Consider the following 16296-nt stretch of genomic DNA (forward strand, 5'->3'; position numbering starts at 1 on the left):
ATTGCGTTGGACTCGCTGTCTCATGTCTTCTCTAATATTCCTTTCCATCTGAGTTAGGTATGCCTTGAGTTCTTTCCCTATCCATGTTTCTGATGCTTCTAGGTCCTCCTGTAGATTTAAGTTGTTCTGCATTGTTTGTAATCCTTGTTTCCCTTGTTTTTTCATGATGTTCACGTTACTTTCCAGCTCTGTTTGATTGCTGTGTTTCTGCTCTCTCCTATAAATTTGTTTTGGTTTTGTATATCTCTGTTGTCTCTCCTTTGTGGTGGTAGACTATGCCTGCTAAAGTGGATTCCGCTGGGAAGGAGTTCCGATGGCCGAACTCCGGTGACATCACCTTTCTGCTATGGCGGGCCCCAGGCTCCTTGCCGGAGTGTCTGAAGGGAGGGGTGGGACTGGTCTGTCTCTGGTTGGTTTCAGCTCCCGGTTAGCTACTTCATGAAGGCCTGGTTATAGACCTCTTCCTAGAGTCTCTGTGCCGTACCTGCTGGGCCACACCTCGGGGTCTAGCCCTGTGGTCGCCAGCCGGCGGGCAGTCTCCAGACACCCAGTCGCGCGGGCAGTGGGCAGGCGGTCGGTCGCCTGTGGGTGGGCGGACTCCAGCCGCCCAGTCACGTAGGCAGCGGGCGGGTGGTCGGTTGCCAGTGGGCGGGCGATCTCTAGCCGCCCAGTCGCGAGGGCCTGGCCTCTCATCCCCTGGCTTCTCCTGCTAGCCCTGGTTTCTCCTGCTAGCCCAGCCTTCCCCTGTGTGATGCCTCTCGGCAGTTCAAACTGTCCTCTGGGCCTGCAGTTTGCTGGGTGTGGAGGGTGGCTATTGGGGACCGCGGCACCCTATTGTTTTGATTTTTTCCGCTTGCCCCTCCCCCAGTGCTGGCTAGACAGTTTTCGTTTTTGCCGCTGATGGGAGGGGAAGTTGAAGGTCAGGTGTCTCTACCTTTCCCCGGTCTCTATGCAGGCTCGTTCTGATAATCCCTCCCCCGGAAAGCCTGGGAGAGACTTTATGCGAATTCCCCACTGTATGGGAGATGGGCTGAGTAACACACACCTGTTTTATTGTTGCAATCTGTCGGAGAGTGGCGGTGGTGACGTCAGCTCTCCAAGATGGTGGCCGCTGGCTTCCTTGGTGGACTTTCCCGTTGTGGGAGATATAACTGGACCGCTTCCTTCCCCGTCTCAAATCCCGAACTCAGCCCGAAGCTCAGTGAGGGCACAGCTGGCAGGATTCCACAGAATCCGTAGCACTGTTTCTCTCTGCTTGTTGGTCGCTTCTCGGCGGCGCCCCGCCGTCTGTAGCCGCGGGGCGGGCTGCGTGACGGGCGGCGGATCAGTCAGCCTGGAACTCTGGTCGCACAGTTGGCTCGTGTTAGAGATTCAATAACCGGTCCTCGGTGCTGGAAATCCTTCCTCTAGGTTTTGGTGCACCCCTATTTTGCTGTAAATTCCTAACAAGATAGCTTTTTGTCGCTCTAACTCGTCTTCTAATTCTAATTCCTGTGAAGAATTTACTTCTGGACTCTTGGTGAGTTGTCTGTGTTTCTGAGCAGCTCCTATCTCACTCTTCCTTCCTCTGAACCACCAAACTACACACAAGCATACTTTGTGGTCAAGGGTAAGACAGGCCTGAATTTGACCCCATGCTCCAATCCCCATCAGCATGTAACATTGGGCTAGTTTGACAATATTTATTGAAGAAACATTTACTGAGCACTTACCATGTGCTATATACTACTGTAGATTTGGAGATGTGGGGATATAGTATGTAGACTATACATGATTGAGAAGGTGGGGAGGTAAGTCTTCTCTGAGTTGAAATCTAAATGATGATGAAGAGGTGATACGGAGGAAGAGCATTTTAAGAAGATGGGGGGAGTAGATAGTGCAAAGGCATTGAGGTACAAAGAAGAGAACAAATTCAACAGGTGTATAGCTTGAAGCCATGTGGAGAGGGAATTGCAGGGCATCCAGGTGGATAGAGGGAGATCAGCTAGAAGACTTCGGCAAAGGTCCAGGCCAGCGGTGATGGTGTGTGTGTGGGGGGTGCGGGAGGCTAGGGGCAGACAGATGTGAGCACTGGGAACATGAAGTCAAGGGAATAGTTTATAAACCTGGTCCACTGTGCTGACCCCCCACATGCTTTCTTTTTTAAAAAAGCAATTTACCTGCAACCCTACCTGGCTCACATCAACAGGATGTTACATTACTCAGCAAACAACCTGTTATCTACAGGAGAAATGCAGGCCTGAAACGCTGATAAAAAGATCACAAGTTATCCTGAAAGTGTGTGTGTGTATGTGTGTGTGGTTGGGGGTTTTGACCCTTACACAGACCAAATCCCAGAACTCAGGGTAATAAGAATTTACCTTAACTATAAAATCTGAAGAACAGGTTCTAATTAGAACTGGTCAGGAAGGGCCAAAGTGACCTAGAGTCATCCTGCACAGTGGGACCTTGAAAATCTAATGTCATTCTGCTGTTAGTCAAAAGAGATGGACCTGGGAAAATTTCTTTGGAAACTTCTCTGAGGCCCCCAGTGAAAGTGGAAGGCAGGAGGGGGTATGCTGTCCTTCTCCTTTGAGGGAGGACCCACTCTATCCCTTGAGAATGTTCCCCTTCCCTTGCCCATACCCTTTCAATAAACTCTTATCTACTATTCTGAGTGTTATGGCAGAAATCTTCCTGGTGAGATTGCAAGAACCAGTAAAGTGGGGCCTCTGTGGCTGCCTCAGCACTGTGACAGTTCTTTGCCCTCCAACAGGGTGTATATTACCTTTCCAACCTCACTTTCTTTTTTTAGCGGGGGAGGGGTACCAGGGATTGAACTCAGAGGCACTCCACCACTGAGCCACATCCCCAGCCCTATTATGTATTTTATTTAGAGACAGGGTCTCACTGAGTTGCTTAACACCTCGCTTTTGCTGAAGCTGGCTTTGAACTCGCAATCCTCCTGCCTCAGCCTCCCAAGCCGCTGGGATTACAGGCATGCGACACTGTACCTGGCCAAGTCTCAATTTCCTCATTTACAAAATGAAGATAATGAAAGTATCTACCTTACAGGATGGTGATGGAGATTCAATAAGTAAACACTTGGCATACAATAAGTGGTACCTATTAGTAAGAAGAGAAAGAGTAGTAATCATAGCATGAGCCTGGCTCCGTGAGCCCTCACATGAGAACTGAGCTTATAATTAAGCTAAGACTTTTCCATTCAGCAAAACACCAGGGGTGCTTCCAGTGTGCCAAGGATCAGATACCAGCTGCTCCTCCTGGCTTACTCATCCCAAGTTCTTAGTGAAGGGCATCACTTGCTGCTCACCAAGCTCTGGGATGGTCACCGTGCAGGAAGAGACGGACACATAGTCTTGGGAGGAGGGCAGCAGCGTCGCTGTGCTGAGGAAGCAAGCACAGAGGAGTGGGGAAACCTGAGCACCGGTGCTTCCTTGGGCAGGTCCAGGAGAAATTCCCACTTCATCCAGAAAGATTCTGAGTTAAAAAGAGGCTGGAGAAAGGCTTGAGCTAGCAGGGGAGGCATTCCAGGATTAAAAAGGCAAGGCTCCTCTTGTTTCTAAACTTCCATAAACCATGGCAGGGATGTGGGATAAATAGAGGAAGAGAGAAAGAAGGGCGGGGGAGGAATCATTCCCTGGCTTTCCATCATTTTGAAGATGAGAGGATAAGATGAAAGAAACTGCAGCCGCCAAGAGGGATGCAGTTAGACCCAGCAGTGTGCAAAGACAGCAGCTGGACCCTCTGGAACATTTCTGCTCTGATGAGCAGGGTCTTCTCTTTTGCAGATATCTCGCTCTTCCAAATGGTGTTGGAGGCAGGCCTGCCACGGGGCTGGAGGGCTCTGATGACCTCCACCTCCCACCTCCAACTCTTCTAGCTGTCTGCCATGGTGGGAAGGGAAATTTTATGAGCTCTTCATTCCTCAGGTCCCATGGGGCTCTTGCCTTGCTCGAGACCATCTCTGATACATACATATATCTTAAAAAGAAAAAGAAAGAGAGAGAAAAGCTATTTTATTTCATTGCCAAACTATCCACTTTAAATACCCTTTTTATTACAGTATCTGCATAGTAATACTAATAATAGATCTTGTTGGCAGCTCTAATGAGGCTGGAGAATATAAGGTTTCCAATAAAGTTAATTGTTGCCTTTAATATTCTCATACATTTATACATGGTAAATCTTTAAAGGAGAAAAAACACTCCATTTCATTTCTGTTAAGCAGCCGGTACTAGACTGGATGGAGACCAACTACAGTAGCAATGTGGGCCAGGAGCTTGACTCTCAGAGAACTTGGATCATGATCTCCAAACTTCTTCTGAGCAGGAAGAGCATGAAATTTGAGTCAGCAAGATCTGGATTTCCAGGTGGGCTTTGTTGCTTTCTAACTTTGTAGTTTAGGTATATTGCTTAACCTCTGCCAACGGTGTGCTGTGGGGTTACACCTGTAACCCCAGCTACTGGGGAGGCCGAGGCATAAGGATCACAGGTTCAAGGACAGCCTCAGCAACTTAGTGGGACCCTGTTTTAAAGTCAAAAATAAAAAGAGCTATGGGTGTAGTTTAGGGGTAAAACACCCTTGGGTTAATCCCTAGAACTGGAAAGAAATTAATCTTTATCAGCCTTGGTTTCTTAGTCTAAAAGATGGGACACATAATAAACATATATAGCTCAACTTTAGTGCTTGCTACATTCTGAGTGCTCCATATGTGGAAACTATCTCTATGCGGAACTATTTAAACACAATTAATATTTTATCCTCCTACTACGAGTATCATTAACTGTGAAATATATCAGAGTATTACCACTACTGTATTTGAACTTGAGAGCTAACTAAAAACTTTCTACTGTCAATCAGCTTCTCAAGGTCACAGGGCAGTATGTGATGATGGAGGTTAGAACCCTGGATTCCCCATCCCCAGCCACATCCAATATCAAGCTGTTTTTAACAGGCCCCCGTCGTACATCCAGGGCCCCAGGCCCAGAGCTTCCTTGACATTCTTACTTTCTTTCCACCTTTTGACCAGACTCAGGTCTATTGGCTGGCCCTGGACCAATCTTGATTACAGCACTGGTGGAAAGGGAGGGCTACTTCCCCCAATCTTGGGACAGACACTTATGATTCCTGTCCAGCCTCTCTCAGGGGTCATCAATTTTCTTTGTTTTCACTTTTTGTTGAAGAAAACATCATGATTTTTACAGTCACAGAACAAAGAAGAAGGAAGGTTTCACCATTTATTCTATCGCCGATTTCATGTATTTTTGACAGTTCCATCACATTTCTGACATTTACAATGTTTTTCTCCCAGGGGGGTAAGTAGAAGAGATGTTTATCCCCAGGCCCCTCCCCCATGGTCCAGGAAAGGGAGAGATGAACAGAGATGCCCCAGGTTAGGGACAGGCCTATGTGACCTTGTGTTTCAGCAAATGGATCACAAACAATGCAACCCCCACTCCCGACCTTCCCCACCCAGCCAGGGTTCTCCTCTACACATCAACGCCTCTCCCGCTGGCAAGTGGTAAGAAATACTATGTGACAGGATGGTTGCCATGGCAACCCTCATTTCCAGTTAAACAACCGGGCACTGATGAAAGGAGTCTCGTTTGCTTCGGTTAAAGGGTTTGTAGGGAAGGGTGTGGGGCTTGTTTCTTTCTTCCTCTCGTCTTCTTTCTCAATTCTTGCTTTTCCATGCCGTTTTAGGAACAAAGTAGGGGCTCTGCCTGGCCAGAGGCCACTACTGGCCCTAGGGAATGGGAAGTGTAGTTTCAGGCTGGAACAGAGGCAGCCAGGATGGAGACCCAGGTCTGCAAGCCCAGAATGTGCCTCCTCTCTTTGCAAACATAATTTTCCTCACAGCCCCTCCTGCCTCAAGTCCCCAGGTCCCCTGCTCTCCCAGAGAAAGGAACTGTTGGGGGAAGAAACAGGCTGGCGCAGGACCCTGTGTCCCAACAGGTGGTTGGGTAATTAAGTGAGCTTTATGCACACAACACTGTTTTGCCCGATGTAATTGCAGTTTCCATATAAATAATTCACGGGAAATTATTAGAGTGAGGACATCGCCCGCCTCCTCATAATTTGCTTAACCGAAATAGGCTCTTTCATCATCCGCGTTGATTTGCCTTAAGACCATGCACTCAGCATCCTTCATAGGCCTGCTCCTCTGAAAACGAGAATGCAGAATTTAATTAAGTTATGCAAATCGGGCGTCCCCTGCCTGGGGAGAAGCAGGGTGTTTGCCCACATGGCTGTGGGGTGGTGCAGGGGAGGCGAGGAGGGCCCCCCATGCGCCTCAGGTGGTGGGCAGCTGTTTGGGGAGGGGTGAAGGAGCTCCCCCAGAGAAAGAGCATCATCTGAGGATGAGTTGGGGGGGCTGAGCTCCATGCATGGGGTAGAACAGACTCAGAGCTTGAACTCTGGGGTCTACCTCCTGACTTACCAGCTGTGTAACTTGGGGGAAGTACTTAACCTCCCTGAACTGTGGCTTCTTCCTTTGTAAAACGAGGATAATAAAGACACTGATCGAGAGTTGATGTAAGGGATAAATGAGAGGACCTGTGGAAGCCCTAGGGCTTCATAAGCACCTGCTTTGACTATTATTACTGGTACTTTTATTATGATTGTTCTTGCTATTGTTATTAAATATTTTGGGTTCTCAGCTTGTGACTTCCATTGTTCTCCAAGGAAATGTTGGGCTGAATCCATCCTGTCCTTCTGCTTCAGGGAGGATGAAGTTTATGTCTTTCTCTATGATTTTTGGAAGGAATTGTCAAGTTAGAGGGGAAAACCTGGCGTCTCAGAGAGACCAAGGTTCCAATTCCACCTCACTGCATCAAGCTGCAATTGTGGGCAAGTCACTGCCTTCATGAGCCTTGAGGGCCTCTCGGGTACTATGGAGAATATTCCTGTTGCTCTTGGGGTTTGTGAGGATTAGGAGAAATGTTCATGGAGCACCTGGCACCTAGAGTTGATGCTCTCCAACTAGCCAAATGAATCTTCAAGTCTGGAGACTCCACCTCCTCAATGCGTCCAGGCAGGGCCTTGCCCTCCCTCTTCACTCTCCACCATTTTTTTTTTAATCTTCTTGGTGGCCCTTTCTCCCCTCCCCCCTGGGCCCCTTTCTTTCTTGCACCAGTTAAAGGATCAAAGGAGTCAATAAACTCATCCACCCTAAGGTAAAAGTAACTGATGTCCTTAAAAGCTCTACTCTTACTGAAGGGATTGCAATTTTCTCAAGGAAATAAAAGGTTTAATTATTCTAAATCCAAAGCTTTGGATCTGTAATGGGGGAGGTGTTCTATAAAGCAGAGAGGTGCTCCCCAAATCTTTACTAAGAAGTCCTGGCTTCTTTGCATTTCTCGACACCTCATATCTACTCTCTCTCTTACTCAGGTTCAAGATTTGTCACAGAGGCAGGTGTTACATTCACTAAACAACTATTTATTGATCAGTTCCTATATAGCAGATACTGTGTGAAGCTTTGGGTTTATAGTGGTGAGCAAAATAGACACAGTTCCTACCCTAATTGAATTTAAAAGCCAGTGGGGGTGCCAGTTATTAAACAAAAGGTAGCCCTTCTAATTCCCATACTCAGTAGACTATGAAGGAAATGAACAGGGGGCCTGAAGAATCAAAGGGCCTGAATTTAAATGGGGGCGGGGACTTGAGGTGTTTAGGAGAAGGAAAGTGAGGAGTGAACCCAGTGAAGAGTGAGAAGGAGGGTATCCCTGGCAGAGGGAAGTGCTGTTCAAGGGCTTGGAGGCAGGAAGGAGCCTGGTGTCTCTGGAGGTGAAATGATTAGACTGTGAGAGCTATGAGATCAGTTTATCTTAGTTTGAATGGACTAATTGAGTGGTAACTGTAGGCAGTTGGGGTGGGGCTGCAGGAGGTGGTCACGAGGAGTGTGCCCTGGAGGGGTTCATCCTCCCTGCACCCCCACCCTCCTCCCCTCTTCCATGAGTTCAGTAGTGGATCCTCTACCACCCACTTTTGCCATGACGTTCTGCCTCACCTTAGGTCCAGAGTAATGGAGTTGGTCTCTCATGGACTGAAACTGTGAGCCCCAAATAAACTTTTCCTCTTCTGATTTGTTCTTGTTGGGTATTTTGGTTACAGTGACAAAAAAGCTAACACAGAAATTGGCCTGAGAATTGGGGTTAGTGCTGACTAACCTGAGGACATGGCTCAGAAGGCTTTGGGAGCTGGCACCAATGGGGTGCACTATGTATTTCTTAGAGTTGCCAGCCGGAAAAGCTTTAGAATGTTGTAAGCAGAGCTTAATGGACAATTCTGGTCGCAGTCCAGAAGATGAGAATGCCGATAAGAATGTGGATTGTGCTCCTGAGGCTTCAGAGGAAAATAAAGACTCTATTGGATATTAGATAAGAGGCCATTCATTTTCTATTCTGGCAAAGAACTTATCTACATTTTGCCCATACCCTGAGGCTTTGTGTGAGGCTTAGTTTAAAGGTGATGGTCTAATTAATCTGGAAAAAAATTCAAGGCAATCTATATTCAGTTGGTGGCATGGATATTGCTGGTAGTTTTTAAAAAGCCAGGTGTCTTGTGAGAATCAAGAGTAGGAAGTAGAGCTAGGGCTGGGGCTGTAGCTCAGTGGCAGAGCACTTGCCTCGCATGTGTGAGGCACTGGGTTCGATCTTCAGCACTACATGAAAATAAACAAATAAAATAAAGGCATTCTGTTCATCTACAGCTACAAAAAGAAAGAAAAAAAAAGAAAGTAGAGCTAAAGGATTTAAAAAGCTTACTATGACCAGAAAAGTGTTTGTAAAACTGAGGCCAAGAAAGGTGGCTTGTCGAAGAGATTAAGGCCCCACAGAGAGGCTAAGTACTTGGCACAGAGACAATAGGAAAGGTGGCTTCAAGATATCCCAGGAATTTGCAAGCCCACACAAACTGCATGCTCTCAAGGGTGTAGAAGGGAAAATTCCCTTGAAAAGAGACCATGGGGTGCCCTACTTACATAGCAGGGCCTAGAAATTTGCTCTTCTCTACTGAACTCCCCAGGTACTCAGAGGCCAGTGAAGCCGTGATTCCAGGGAGCTCGGCTACTGAGTGAGTTGGCAGCAGATCTTAGCATCATCCACATGGTGCTGGTTCTGCAGGAATGCAGGTTGCTGCAGTTAAGGGGTCATGGAGGCTTCTACTAAGATTTCAAAGGAAGGCCTGGGAGGCCAGGCAAAGTGTAGCAGGGTCAGAATCCCTGCAGGATATCCCACAGGGGGCAATGTTTAAAGTTGTAAAGGCAAAGCTGAAGCTGGAATGGAGACCCCAGGAATTAAGAGAGATACCAGAAATGTAGACTGTCTGCTGAGGAAAGCTGCTGGTCCTGGAGACAGCCAGGCTAGAGGAGAACACAGTATACTGCATCTACAAGGCTAAACATCAGGGATGCCCAGTCCTTTTGGAGAGCACATCACAGGCCATGTGTCTCAGATGCTGTATTTGGAATTATGGATGGAGTTAGGGACCTGCTTGTCCTGCTGGGTTTTGCCCTGGTTTTTGTTCTATCCCTTCTTTCTATACCCTATTCCTCCCATTTGGAAAGGGAATGTTTACTCCATGCTGCTATATATTGGATGTATGTAACTTGCTTTTGATTTTTACAGGGGCTCATAGCCAAGAATTTGCCTTGAGTCACAGAGGAGACTTTGAACTTGAACTTTTTGGTAATGCTGGAACTGCTAGGACAATGGGATCCTAGGAGGTGGACTAAAGACATTTTGTATTATGAGATAGACATGAACTTTTGGGGAACAGGGATGGAATGTTAGTGTTTGGATATGAAGTGTCCTCAAAAATCTCCTGTGTTACTGTGGCAATGTTCAGAGGTGAAATGATTGGATTGTGAGAGCTGTAGATTAATCAATCCCTTTTGGTTTGAATGAATTGGGTGGTAACTGTAGGCAGATGTGGCATGGCTGGAGGGAGTGGGTCATGGGGACTGTGCCCTGGAAGGATTCCTCTTCCTTCTGACTCCTTCCCCTTCCCCCCTCTCTCTCTGTTTCCTGGTTTCCATGAATTGAATTGCACTCCTCCACCAGACCCTTCCACCACGAAGTTCTGCCTCACTTGGACCCGGAGCAATGGAGTTGGTCTACCGTGGACTGAAAGCATGAAACCCAAATAAACTTTTCCTTCTCTGAGATTCCTTTCAGGTATTTTGGTCACAGTGGCAAAAGACTTTCTCATACACCCACTTTAGGGGAAGAAAGGAACAGGCCAGCCAGCAAGAGGGGCAGAGGAGAATTTAGGACTCATCATCAGAAAAGCCAGTTTGGTTCTGTTTCTTCTAATTGTTAAATTAGTGATCTGAGACTAGTGTCCTCATCTCCAATGGGGTGCACTGTATATTTCTTGTTGACCTCTCCAACTTTCTCTGCCCTGCTCTGGACCCCAAAAGACTGACCTATATGGACTCTGTGTTATCTTTCCATCACTGTGACAAATTACCTGAGAAAAATTGACTTAAAAGGAAGAAAAGATTTATTTTGGTTCATGGTTTCAGTCCATGGTTGCTTTTTCCTGTTGTTTTGGGCCTGTGGCACAGGACAAAATCATGGTGTCATGAATGCATGATAGAGGAAGATTGTTAACTTCCTGGTGGCTAGGAATCAAAGAAACAGGAAGGGGCCAGTGTTCCATATCCCTCTCAAGGGCATGTCCCCAGTGGCCTAACTTCCTTCCAGTAGGCCCCACCTCCTTTAAGTTTCACCAACTCACAACAGAACCATCATCAGGGGAATCAAGCCTACGACACATATCCTGTAGGAAGTATTTAAGATCCAAACCATAATAGACTACATTAATGGGATCCTTTATTTCTGCCTGGCTAACTGGAAGAACCCATATAGAGATTGGCTGGCAGGAGAAAAATGAGGTTAAGTTACTTATTTCCCTTGGTCTCTTCTGGTTGGGCTATGGTTTGTCTGCTCCAATCTTATGTTCCATTCTGCTCCAATCTTATGTTCCATTCTGACAGGTTCTGGTGACTTCTCCCTCCCAGATACCATTAGCCTAATAAGGGAAATGGCTCCTGGCTATTGCTGGTCCCAAGCGTTTTTTGTTACTTCCTTGTTACTTCCCCTCACCCTGCCCATGTGTTTAAAACGAGTTCCCTTGGTGAGTGTGATAGTTAATTTTATGTATCAACTTGATTGGGCCATGAAGTGCCCAGATAGTTATCCAAACGTGATTCTGGTGTTTCTGGATGAAATTAACATTTAAATCAGTAAACTAGTAAAGCAGATTGCCCTCCCTAATGTCATGGGCCTCATCCAATCAACTGAAGATCTGAATAGAACAAAAATGCTAAAGAAGAGGGAACTTCCGCCCAACTGTCTTGAACTGGGACGTGAGACATCTGCTGTTAGATTGGAACTTATACTCTCAATTCTCTTGGGTCCCCTGTTTGCCAACTGCAGATCTTGGGGCATCCAGCTTCCATAACTGTGTGAGCCAATATCTAACCCACCCCTTTATATATAAAGCACTGATTGGTTCCATTTCTTGGACTACTACAGTGTTCATCAAATGTTTACTGCCTCTTGCACGACTTCACCATCTCACAGGTACCTGCTAACTGTGACACTCATCAATTTAATACACAGGCAATGGAAAGAGAGCAGGGTAATGGATAAGAAGTATAGGAAAGCAACTTGCTGCTCTGGGAATGGCCAAAGTACCAGTGTCTTTCATCTTCTAACTCTCTCTCTGTCTCTCTCCTTCTTTCTCTTTCTCTCTCTCTCCCCCTGACCCTCCATCACCCCCAGGCCATTACTGGGAAGTTAGGTTCAGGGAGAGGGAGAGATAGAATACTCATCTCCTGTACTGCTCCCATACATCTTCACGAACCCTTTACCTCTTATTTTCATTTTATTAAAACATAATTGGCATACAATAAACTGAACATATTTAAAGTGTACTATTTGATGAGTTTTGACATATGTATATGCAAGATAATGAACATATCCATCACCCCCTAAAATTTCTTTGTGCCCCTTTGAAATCCCTCTTGCATCCCACCCCCAATCCCTAGGCAACTACTGATCTGCTTTCTGTCACTATAGATTCATTTGCATTTCCTACAGTTATATAAAAGGAAGCATACAGTCTGCACTCTTTCTGCCTGCCTTCTTTCACTCAGCATAATTATTTTGAGATCCATCTGTGTTGTAGTATATATCAATAGTTCATTCCTTTTCATTTTTGATAGTATTTCATTTTGTGAATATATCACAGTTTGTTTATCCATTCACCAATTGATGGACATTTGGGATATTTCCAATTTGGGACTATTACAAATAATGCTGCTGTGAACATTTGTGTAGAAGTCTTACTATGGGTATACACTTTCACTTCTCTTGAGTAAAATCCTAAGAGAGAAATGACTGGATCGTGTACTAAGTGGTTGTTTCAAGTTTTGAGAAACTGCCATACTGCTTTCCAAGTTAGTTGTACCATTTTATATTTCCCAAGAATGTATGAGAATTCCAACTGATTCATACCCTTGGCAACATTTACTGTGTTCAGACTTCTGGATTTTATCCATTGCAAGAGATGTACAGTATCTCACTGTGGTTTTAATTTGCCGTCCCCTGATGTATAATGATGTTGAATATCTTTTCATATGCTTCTTTTTTATCTGTATATCTTCTTTGGTGAAGTCAAACCTTTTACTCGTTTTAAATTGAGTTATTTATATTCTTATTTTTGAGTTTTGGAGGTATTTATATATTATAGATACAAATCCTTCATTAAATAGATGATGTGGATATAGTTTCTCTGGGTCTGTGGCCTCTCCTTTCATTCTCTTAGCAGGGTCTTTGAAGAGCAGGAGTTTAAAATGCTGATGAAATTCAATTTACCAACTTGCTCCTTTATACAGTTGTAGCTAATAATTCTTTGCCTAACCCAAGATTATGAAGATGTTCTCTTATGGTTGCCTCTAGATGTTTTAAGGTTTTGATTTTACCTTTAATCTATGTACTCTTCTCAGTTAATTTTTGTATATAGTCTCTGGAATAGATTAAAAATTTGTGGTTTTGCATGTGGATATCCACATGCTCTAATACATTCAGCTGAACAGATGAAATTTTTTCCTCTGAATTGCCCTTAAAATTTATCAAAAATCAATGTTTTGTGTGTGTGTGTGTAAAACATATTTAAGTCTATTTCTAAACTCTATCCTACTGCATAGCCCTATTTATTTAGTCTTTCTACCTATGTCTCACAATTTTGATCAGTACAACTTTATAATAACTCTTAAAAGCAGGCAGTGCTAACCCTCTAACTTTGCTGTTCTTTATCAATGTTTTGTTGTCTATTTAAGGGTTTTTTTTGGAATTTTCATAAAAAATTTTAGAATAAGTTTGTCAATTTCTACTAAAAAGCATATTGAGTTGTTAGTTACTAGTACATTGAATCTACTGATGAGTTTGGAAAGAATCGGCATTTTAACAAAATTGAATCTCCTAACTTGTGAAGAGGGTATACATGTCTGTTTATTGAAGTGTCTAAAATTTTCCCTCAGCAATATTTCCTTCTTTGGTGTACTTGTCTTTTAAAATGTTGGAATATTTTGCTTTAAATATTTTACTTTTGAAGCTATTTTAAATATAGTTTTTTAAATCTCTGCTTTTGATTTTTCATTATTAGTACACAAAATCGATTGATTTTTGCATATTTATTTCAGATTTTTAACCTTGATAAGCCCATTTATTAGTCTTGTAGTTTTTAGAAATTCTATTGGGTTTTTATATGAACAATCATGTCTGTGAATAAAGACAATTTTTCTCCTTCCTTTCCAATGTTGATTTCTTTTATTTTATTTTTACTCTTAATACTGCCTATGATTTTCAGCGTGATAGTAAACAAGAAGAAATCCTTGTTATTCTTGATTTTGGTGCTATATGTAGGGGGAAGCATGACTCTTTTTTAGAGATGCCTTTTATCAGGTTCAGGAAGTTCTATTCTTATTTTGGTGTGATTTTTTGTCTTGAATGGATTTTGAATTTTATCAAATGCTTTATGTCATCTCTTGATAGCATGTGGGTTTTCTTTTTAATATCTGTTCCTACAGTGAATTAGATTGACAAAATTTGAGTGTTAAACCAACCTTGCATTCTTGGATTCAATCATACTAAGTCATAATTATTATTTTTTTTCACATTTTTTTCATATTATAAGATTCAACTTCCTAAAATTTTATTTAGAATAATTTCATCTATGATATTGATGCATAGCTTTCTTTTTTGTACTATCTTTTCTGATTCCAATGTATGGGTAACACTGGCCTAATAGAGTGGATTGGAAAGTATTTCCTTCTCTTCAGTTATCTAGAATAGCAATTAAAATTTAGTACTGTTTTTCTTTAAATATTTGGTGGAGGTCACCAATGAACCAAACTGGTCTTTATATTTAGTGACTGTGTTACTGGCTTATGTATTTATTATACTTTTTCTCATTACTTTAGAGGATACTTCTGTTTACATAAAAATATTTTACTGCAAAACAGTATTTTGTGTTATGCTGGCAGCAGTGTCAAACATCTCTGTCTTTACAGCATCTTGATTGGATGAAGCAGGCACATGAGTGATTGACCTATATTTGTTACAAGATTTTTAACTTTAAATTTAATTTCTTTAATAGATATAAATTGTTTCAGGTTAACAGTTTCTTCTTTAGTGAGAGTTAGAGTTGGTAATTTCTATTTTTCAGTTCAGTTTTCTAAGTTGCAGCATTTATTGGTATTCAGTTGTTTAGGATATGCCCATATTACTGTTCAATGTGGGATCTGTACAGCTGCAATGTTTCTCATTATTTATGTTGGTAATTTGTGTTTCCTTTTCATTTTTACTGATCAGCTTGATTAAAGATTTACTGATTTTATTGATATTCTCAAAAAAGCAAATTTGGTTTCATTGATATTCTTTATTTTTTCTGTTTTTCATTTTATTGACTTCAGTTCTGATATTTATGAGTAAGTTTTATTCTACTGTTTACTTATTTGCTCTTAGCTTCTAAGTTTCTTAAGGGGGAGGTTGAATTATCTGATTTGATGATTTTCTCATTCCTTATTTTCTAACACAGGCATTTAGTGCTATGAAACCCTCTTTCCTCCACCAAGTACTGCTTTAGTGGCTTCCCACAATTTTGATTAGGCTGTGTCTTATTTTTTTTTTATTCAGCTAAAAATACTTCCTAATTTCCATTTTGAGTTCTTCATGATCCATGAGTTATTTAGAAGTATGCTATTTATTTTCCAAGTATTTGGAGATTTTCCAGAGATACTTCTGTTATTAATTTCCAATTTCATCAAGTTAAATTGAGAAAACAGTCTTGCTGAACTTTTATATTTACTGAGACTTGTTTGTCATAGAAAATATGTTCCATCTTATGAGACTTTCTTTGTGCACTTGAAACAATTTGCATTGTGCTATTGTTGGATGGAGAGTTCTATAGTATCAATAGGATCAATTTGTTTGACACTGCTGTTCAAGTCTTCTATATTATTTTTTGCCTACTTGTCATAACAATTACTAAGTCATGCACTGCATAACTTAGTAACAACAAGAAAACAATATTTGGTCCATGATGGACCATGTTTTGATGGTGGTCCCATAAGATTGGAATGTAGCTGAAAAATACTCAGTGATATTTTAGCAGCATAAAGTTATAGAGCAATGTGTTGATTCTGGTGCAGGTAAACCTCCTGTGCTGCCAGGTGCATAAAGGTATAACACATATATACTTTATGATACTTAGTAATGGGAATAAGTGACTATGTTACTGGCTTATGTTTCTATTACACTATACTTTTCCTCATTACTTTAGAGCACACTACTTCTGTTTACATAAAAATAATTTACTGTAAAACAGTATTCTGTGTTATGCTGGCAGCAGTGTCAAACATCTCTGTCTTTACAGCATCTTGATTGGATGAAGCAGCCACATGAGTGATTGACCTATATCATCTAGGTTTGTGTAAGTACATGCTATGATATTCATAAGGACAAAATTGCCTAATGAGGTATTTTTAGGACATTTTATGAACGTGTCATTAAGAATCACATGAATATATTTTAATCTTTTACTGTAATTATGGATTTGTCCACTACTTCTTGTAGTTCTATCCGGTTTTGCTTTATGTCATTTGAGCTTCTTATTAGATANTTTTTTTTTTTTTTTTTGTACTGAAGTTTACTATGTCTGATATAACACAACCACTCTGGCTTTCTTTCTTTCTTTTTAACAGTTTAATTGAGACATGT

At 42.5% G+C, this 16296-nt stretch overlaps 1 long non-coding RNA gene across 1 annotated transcript in view; it reads left to right on the top strand.

The window, feature by feature from the left end:
- The window catches only part of LOC125613903, a 44261-nt gene that overhangs the window by 12089 nt on the left and 15876 nt on the right, over positions 1–16296 (top strand). Inside the window, exon 2 of the long non-coding RNA XR_007344479.1 lies at positions 4232–4373. This is a non-coding gene — a long non-coding RNA (uncharacterized LOC125613903). The remainder of the gene's footprint in view (positions 1–4231; positions 4374–16296) is intronic.

This window comes from Marmota marmota, unplaced genomic scaffold (assembly GCF_001458135.2).
Source record: "Marmota marmota marmota unplaced genomic scaffold, marMar, whole genome shotgun sequence".
Classification (NCBI taxonomy): Eukaryota; Metazoa; Chordata; class Mammalia; order Rodentia; family Sciuridae; genus Marmota; species Marmota marmota.